This window comes from Pteropus alecto, unplaced genomic scaffold (genome assembly GCF_000325575.1).
Source record: "Pteropus alecto unplaced genomic scaffold, ASM32557v1 scaffold103, whole genome shotgun sequence".
Lineage (NCBI taxonomy): Eukaryota > Metazoa > Chordata > Mammalia > Chiroptera > Pteropodidae > Pteropus > Pteropus alecto.
The window spans coordinates 13,835,502-13,843,914 of NW_006436288.1; the positions used below are offsets into that span (position 1 = coordinate 13,835,502).

The following is an 8,413-nucleotide window of genomic DNA, read 5'->3' on the forward strand; positions in this document are numbered from 1 at the left end:
AACTGGGGGACTGAGAAGCCCAATTCATTAAAAGCTTTTTAGGCTAACAGAGGAGAATGGATTTTAATTAATATACAGTGAATGAGGGTCTAAAGATTTTTAGGCTAAAGTAATATGGTAAAAATTTCTAATTTAGGTAGGTTAATCTGACAGTTGTGGCAGATGGGTTTATGGAAGACAAGAGGAGAAGCAGGGACATCCATCATCAGCCTCTTAGTTGGAGGTAGAGACTGCTTTCCATGAAGATATGCTGGACACTAGATTTTCCTATTATGTTAATTCTAGTGCACAGACATGTGACCCAAGCACTGGCATTGTTCTTGTTTGACTTTAAACTTTACGGCCAATGACAGAAGAAACAGGGATGGTAAACTTTTTCTCTAGCACCTGCTCGGACTTTAACATGATTCTCTAGCCCTCCTAATAATTATCTGAGAAATATAATATCTGTTGAATAAACTCCTTTTTTTTTCTTTTTTTCTTTTTTTTGCTTAAACTACCTAGAATTGACTACTGTGGCTTGCAAATGAAGTATTTTTTTTAGGGAAGTGATAGTGTCAAAGCAAATATGGAGGGAGCTGAGGCAGACTGAGAGTGATCAGAACCATCGTATTAATGCAAGACTGACCCAAAGCGAAGGAGAAGGAGAGAAGTTTTGATGCAAGCATCTTAGACAGCCTGCAGCCTAAGTATGTTTCAGCAAAGCCATTGAGGGGTCCATGAGCTAAAAATAACAATAATCTTTTAATAGCACCCAATACTCGTATTCAAATTTCTAATAGTAAGTCTTGATTCAAGTCTTTCCGAGTGTCTAAAAATATCTTTATATTATTGATTTGTTTAAATTAGGATACCAAAAAATGTCCACTATCACATTTGTTTTTTTGACTCTTAAAAATATTTTGAAACTTGTTGGGGAAACAAGAAATTAAAACCCAAAGGAAGATGCCAATTTATAAATATAGAATTAGCTAAGTTTATTATTGATCAAAAAATGTTTTTCATGCATTTAGGTCATCCACAAGTGGTTACAAACCTAACATGGATTTTCTGTTAGGTTTATCTGGAATTAAAGCTACGGTTATAATACATTATCCGACTGCTGATGAACAATCAGTACTTACTCAATTTACGTTAAGTTACATTAAGCTTACATGTCCTGCTTTATAATTCTTGATCAACGCTTCCTACAGTCGCTCCTTATAGTACATCCACTTGACAGCAAATATGGTCAGTCACATTATTCAACATTCTTCAGTGAGGTTAGATTACATTCAGTTTCCCATAGACTCTTTCAAACTATCATAGCCCACCACCTTTTTAAAAATGCTATTGACTTGATTACAAAGCCAGGTCAATTGTCCTGTGAAATGTCTTAAATTCTGGTTTTGACCTAATATTGTGCCTTAACCTTTTTCTCTATCTTCCATGTTTCCTAGAGACTTCAGGCTTGGTTCGATTCAAGGGTTTCATTTTGTTTCACTTTTTAAAGATTCAAAGATTTTGTTTTGTTTTTTAAAGATTATTTTGTAGGTGATGCTGTGTACTTCATATCCACTATATTCAAAAGCAAGTAATATCTAATTGTTTCACTTTTAGTGGATGCTAAGGTTGATCAGTGAGTTCAAGTGGTGAAAACTTGATAAACTTTATAATAAAGTATAAAGTTTTCCATTAATCTTTTACCTAATGGTTTTATCATTCATTGATAACCATTGTTTGAGTCATTTCCTTAGGCAATGCAAAATGTTGGTTTTCTAATTCTAATTTAGAACTCTTATCTACTATAGCTATTTGATTTCTGGGAAATATTGTTCATACTGGAAAGGCAATATAAATTCTCAGTTCTTTCCCTTTAATTATCAATTTTTTGGAGTAATGAGATGGTACCCAACAACCTTTAGTTGTGTTCATGAAATCTTGTTTCTCATCTTTAGAAATATTAGGCCTTTTCACACTTTTAATTCATTTTAATCAGGTGTAATCATAAATATTTTTTCTTTCTTTTTTTAATGTCTACAGCACCTATTATTCCTAGGTGGTCTCCCATCCAAGTACTAATCAGACCCGACTCTGCTTAGTTTCAAGATCAGATGAGATTGAGCGCATTCAGGGTGGCATGGCCATAAACTCATAATTCTTTTTGATGATCACATCACCTCATCCTTGTCCGAAGGGAGCCTCTTCAAGCTGGCTCATGGGATTTTTTGTTTGTTTGTTGTTTGATATATCTCCATTATTAGCCTTCAATAGCATCTTCGCTTTTCTGGCACAACAATCTGTTCCAAGCTTATCTTGTATATTTTCTGCCCTGGACATGGATCAGGCTTGGTGACTTTTAGTGAGAAATACATTTAATTTTAACAATTCAAACAGTGGTGTTTTACTGTGGTTTTAATTTGCTTTTCATGATGACTAATGATTTTGAACATTTTTTTCATGAGCTGATTGACCATTTATAAATCTTAATGGTGAAAGTATCTGTTCAAATCTTTCACCCATTTAAAAAAATTGTGTTGCCTTTTTAATATTGTTACAAGGGTTTCTTTTTTCTTAACATATATTCTGAATACACATCTTTTGACAGGTATCTGTATTGTGACTATTTCTCCCAGTCTGTGGCTTATTTAATTTCCTTAATTATGTCTTTCTTAGAGGAGTTTTGTTTTGTCCAACTTATTGGTTATTTCTTTTATGATTTCTGCTTTTTTATGTCCTAAGATATCTTTCTCTACCCTAAGAGTGTAAATATTTTTTCTCTCTGTTTTATAGAAATATTAGGTCTATGATCCATTTGGAGTTCATTTTCGTGTTTAATGTGAGGTAAGCATTGAGGTTTATTTTTTATTTTTTAGTATGGATATGCTGTGGTTACTGCACCATTTCTTGAAAAGACTGTTCTTCCCTCTTTGAATTAATTACCTTAGCATAATTTTGGGAAATCAATTGACCACATATACATGGGTCTATCTCTGGATTCTCTATTCTGTTCCCTTATGCTAATATAAAATTGTCGATTACTCTAGCTTTATGGTAAGTCTTGAAAGCAAAAGTATAAGTCTTTGAACTTTTTTTTTTCAAAATTATTAAGTTCTTTGAATTTCTATATTACTTGTTGCTTGTCAATATCTACAAAAGAGACTCTTGGAATTTTCATTGGAATCACATTGACTCTATAGATCAACTTGGGGAGCCTTGACCTTTTAACAATATTGATTGTTCCCATCTATAAACATGATATACCTTTCCATTTATTTAGATCTTCTTTAGTTTCTTTCAGAAATGTTTTGTAGTTTTCAATGTACAGGTCTTATACATATTCTGTTAATTTTTTCAAGTATTTCATGTTTTGGATGTACTGTAAATGGTATTTTAAATTTCAGTTTCCAGTTGTTTATTGCTAATTTATAGAAATAATATTATTTTTTGTATAATAGCCTTGTATCCTGTAACTTTGTCAAACTCACTTATTAGCTCAATTGCATTTTTGTAGGTGAGTAATGATACTTGAAGACTGCAATCTGGATTTTAGGAATGTTCAATGCTACTGGGTTGTCGGGGTTTTTTTATATTTTATATTATTTTTTATTTTTTGATTTCATTAACATTCAGGGTTATTTTATATTGGTTATAGGTATACAGCATAGTGGTTGGACATTTGTATAATTTATGAAGCAAGACTAGTACCCCCTTAGCACTGTGCATAGTTATTACATTATTGACTATTGACTGTATTTCCTGTGCTGTACTTTACATCCCCATGACTATTTTGTAACTACCAATTTGTACTTTTTTAATCCTTTCACCTTTTTCACCCACACCCCCAAAGTTCCTTTCATCTGTTAATGATCAGTCTATTCTCTGTATCTATGAGTCTGTTTGTTTTGTTTGTTTGTTTATTTTGTTCTTTAGATTCCACATTTAAATGAGATCATATGATATTTGTCTTTCTCTGTCTGACTTATTTTATATAGCATAATATCTTCTAGGTCCATCCATGTTGTTGCAAATGGTAAGATTTTATTCTTTTTTATGGCCAAGTAGTATTTCATTGTAGATAATGTACCACCTCTTCTTTATCCAATAATCTATTGATGGGCACTTAGGTTGCTTCCATTCTTGGTTATTGTAAATAATGCTGCAATAATCACAGGGGTACATATATCTTTTTGAATTAGTGTTTTAGATTTCTTTGGATAAATATCCAGAAGTGGAATTGTTGGGTCATAAGGCGGTTTTATTCTTATTTTTTTGAGGAACCTTCATACCCTTTTCCATAGTGGCTGCACCAAATTGCAATCCTGCCAATAGTACATGAGAGTTTCCTTTTCTCCACATCCTTGCCAACACTTGTTTTTTTATTTACTGATAATAGCCATTCTGACAGGTATGAGGTGATATTTCATTGTGGTTTTAATTTGCATTTATTTGATGATTAGTGACATCGAACATATTTTCATATGTATATTGGCCATCAGTATGTCCTCTTTGGAGAAATATCTATTCAGGTCCTCTGCTCATTTTTAATTGGATTGTTTGTTTGGTGTTAAGTTGTGTGACTTCTATATAAATTTTGGGTATTAATCCCTTATTGTATGTATCATTGGTGAATTTCTTCTCCCAATTAGTAGGTTGTCTTTTCATTTAGTTGATAATTTGTTGCACAAAAACTTTTTAATTTAATGTAGTCCCATTTATTTTTTCTTTTGTTTTTCTTAGGTTGTCATTGTTGCTAGGGCTTTTGATTGGATAGCACCAGGAATAAATCATAAGTATACATTGATATTTGCAAATCAAGTTTTAGATTACTGGGTTTTACTTAAAACTTTTGATTTAATTTAATCATCTCTCTTCTCATATTAAAAATTCTGCTTCCTAACATCATTATCATAACTACTTATTTTAGCCTATAATGTAATATATTTATCAAAATATTAATAAATATCATTATTAACAATAAAAAATGCTGATTGAAGTTCAAGATTTTTTTTACAGTTCTTTTTATCCTTATATGCCACTGAGGATGTTCAGCCAAGATACTGTGTAATATAGTTAGATTCATTTGTTTTAATTGATTTTCAATTTCTAGATACTTAGATTTTTAATTTAGTTTAGTTTATTATTATAGAGATACTTTTTCATTTCAAAGTTAAAACTAAATATCCACATTCGGACAAGTCTCATATCCGTCACTGTCTCTTCCATCCTATTTTCTAATGGGTAATTATTTTCATCAGTATTTCATCAACTTTCCATTGGTTTGTGCTGCAAATAGAACCAAATACTTTTAAAAATTATTTGCACTTGTATCTTTGAGATACACTACTAGAAACAGGAATATTGGGCCAAAAGATAAATGCATATGTAACTTTGTTATATATTGACAAACTTCCTCTGACAAAGTCTGAATTATTTTGTACACCCATCAGAAATGTGTGAGAGAGACTAGTTTTCCCACAACCTTGCTAACAGAAAGTAATGTCAAAATTTGGAGTTCTGCCAACAGATAGATAAGAAATGGTATTTCAATATGATTTTAACTTATATTTTATACTACATTTTCAAAGATTATTTTTTCTGGAACGTTGCTAATGCTACAAACTTTACCTTTTAACAGATACTTCAATCCTTGGAGTGGGAAATGGATCTCATTACATGGATTTGACATTAATGATATTCTGTGTTGAATTCTTGATCAGTTATAACCAATTATATCTGAATTACATATTAATTAATATAAAATCAGAGACTGGCTAACTATATCATGAATTCGCTAAACCCTTCTAGTGTCGTATGATATGTGGCTATTTAACCAGTGATTAATGCTTTCCTCATTAGCTGACTAGACAGTCAGTAAAAAACGTAATGAAAACAAATCAGGCAGTTTTACTATTTGCTGGTCATTTGGCATTGCAATTAGTTAAACAGTAAATTTCTCCCTGGACCGTTGATTTTAATAATGCATGGTAATTCTTGGAAAATTGCGTGTTGGCTGCAAGTTACATGTGCCCTGACACCATATGCTTTAACAGACTCTCTGGTGAATGGAATGAGAAAGTGGTGGTTTGCATGAGTGAGTTAGCACTTCTGAACTGTTTTTCATGCTTCTGTTCATATTTATAATTGAGATTATTGAGAAAGTAAGGCAAACAATTACTGGCAGGAAAGCTTTTTCAGGCACATGGTAGGGAACTTGGACAAAGAACAAAGCCCTGATCACAGCTGTTAGAAGTGTAGTCATCTGCATAACAGTTTTATTATTAATGACATATATGACCAACTCTCTTGTACTTGATGTATACCGATAATCATTTAACCAGATAATGCCCACTGTTTGCCAGAGGAATATCAGACTCTGAAAACCTAACTGGTAAGATACAGAGGTTGGGGGCAGGTGGTATATGTAGGGTGCTCCAGCTGACTTTCCCTGTACTAAATGAGAGTAGCTCTGGTTGTAGCCCTTGCCCTGTGTGAAAGGTTGGGGACACTCTGAGAGGCAGTGGCACTGGTTTCCTGAAGCTGCCATGGTGCGTGTTAGTGGTTATGTCTTTTTAGAAGTCTCCCATAAGAGTCTCCAGATTGAAACTTGACCTTTATATTGTCAGGTTCCTGAAGACAGGGATCATGCCTTGCACACCCTTCATCCCTACATGGGACTCATTGTTCCTCTCAGATCAGAGGATGCTGAAGCCTTGGGAAACTTTGGCCTTGGCCAGCGTTTTGTTTTGTTTTTTTCCTCTCATAATTGTTCAAGGGAAACCAGTGAACTCCATGAGGGCAGAGGTTACATCTGTTTTGCCTACTATTATATCTCTAGCAGTGTTTGGCACACAGTGGATGATCAGTTTGTTGGAAGAACTATCTTTCCTTCTTTCAACAGCTGTCACAGGCTGGCTCTAAGTCTACATGGTCTCCAAGTCCATGAAAAATAAATCTGATTGGAATAGGACCCCCAACACCTCACATGGGTAGGATCTGGAGTTGATTTGCTTAATTGAGCCCAGGATAAATTTGAGTGGTACAGGTTTCCCTCTTTTCTCTTCCTCACTCCACAGTCTAATTTGATTGAATAGGATTCTTCCGAAATGCCTGTTGAGATTTGAGTCCTACCGTTAATTAGCCCATTTGATGATGGACCAAATCCCCTGCATAGCTCTAGTTAGCTTTCTCTTTTCTTTCTAGTGGAGTTGGCCTTGGCTCCCAAGAACCCCAACTTTGTCCTGCATCCTGGATATCCTGAATCCACAATAATGCCGTGATTTTGACAATAAGATCCACCATTATATACCGACTCATATCTTGAAGTCCCTGTCAATCAGAATAGATTCTTCAGACATGAATCAATACTCTTCCTTCCAAACAACACACACACACACACACACACACACACACACACACACACACACACACACCTTTTGACTTTTAAAATTTAAGATATTGCTTCCAGCACTTTGGGGATAGGTTCTATTACCAATATGCTCTCTTAGTCACAGCTCATTTGTTCCTGGGCTTACTCCATCTCTCTGCCAGTTCACTGTTGGATTTCCAGCAGATCTCAAGGCCAAGGCCATGTATGGTTATGAGAAAGCCTCCTCTCCTTGGCACAGCACAAAAAATTCCAGGGGGTAATAGCAAAGAAAAAAGAGGCTGATTTAACTGCTTTGGTTCACATTATTTGTCCACTTCGTTGAAACAGGAGTGTCTTGCTTGCCTTTTCTAAACCACACACCTAATATGATATTTTTATAAATTAAAGTATTCCTATGATTTTGTTCCCTTGGCTAATAATTTATTTTAAGTGGATACATGAGCCAATTCTGGCAAATGAGATGGAAGTAGGGATGGCCTAGGAGGGGTTCCTTTCCCGAAAAACAAGACAAAGGCACAAAGGAAAAGCTCTTGTCCCCTCCCCCTTTTTATTGGCTCGAATTGGGAAAATGCCTGGAGCATCAGTAGCAGCCCTCCTGAATCTTGAGATGACACGCTTGAGGACAAAAGGCAACATGCTAAGCACAGCAGAGTGGGAAGAGAACTAAGCCCCCAATGGCATCATTTTACAGCTGAGCCGAAGCAAGCAAGATCCTATCTCTAGGCTTTTTTTTGGTGAGAAAACCTATTATTTGTTTAAGCCTGAAGCTGGGTTTTCTCTTCCTTGCAAAAGCATGAATTTCTAACTGGTAGTTAATTTTATCTTTTTAGCACATTGCTCTGGTCTTATTTCTAGGTATATCTCATCTAACACTGTGACCGCACATTCATGAATTTGTGGCCCAACCCTCTTTTGCAATTTTAGTCTTCCTTGCATCTTATCTTTGAGGTGTATACTTTTCTCTGCTCATCACTGGATGTCCACCTGCACTTTTCTCTAAACAGTTATGTAATCTACTCTTGATATAAACATTATATTTTTAAA

General features: G+C 34.5%; 1 pseudogene; it reads right to left on the reverse strand.

Moving 5' to 3' along the window:
* Nucleotides 1-2,013: 2,013 nt before the first annotated feature.
* Nucleotides 2,014-2,131, reverse strand: LOC112480328 (annotated as a pseudogene).
* Nucleotides 2,132-8,413: the final 6,282 nt, after the last annotated feature.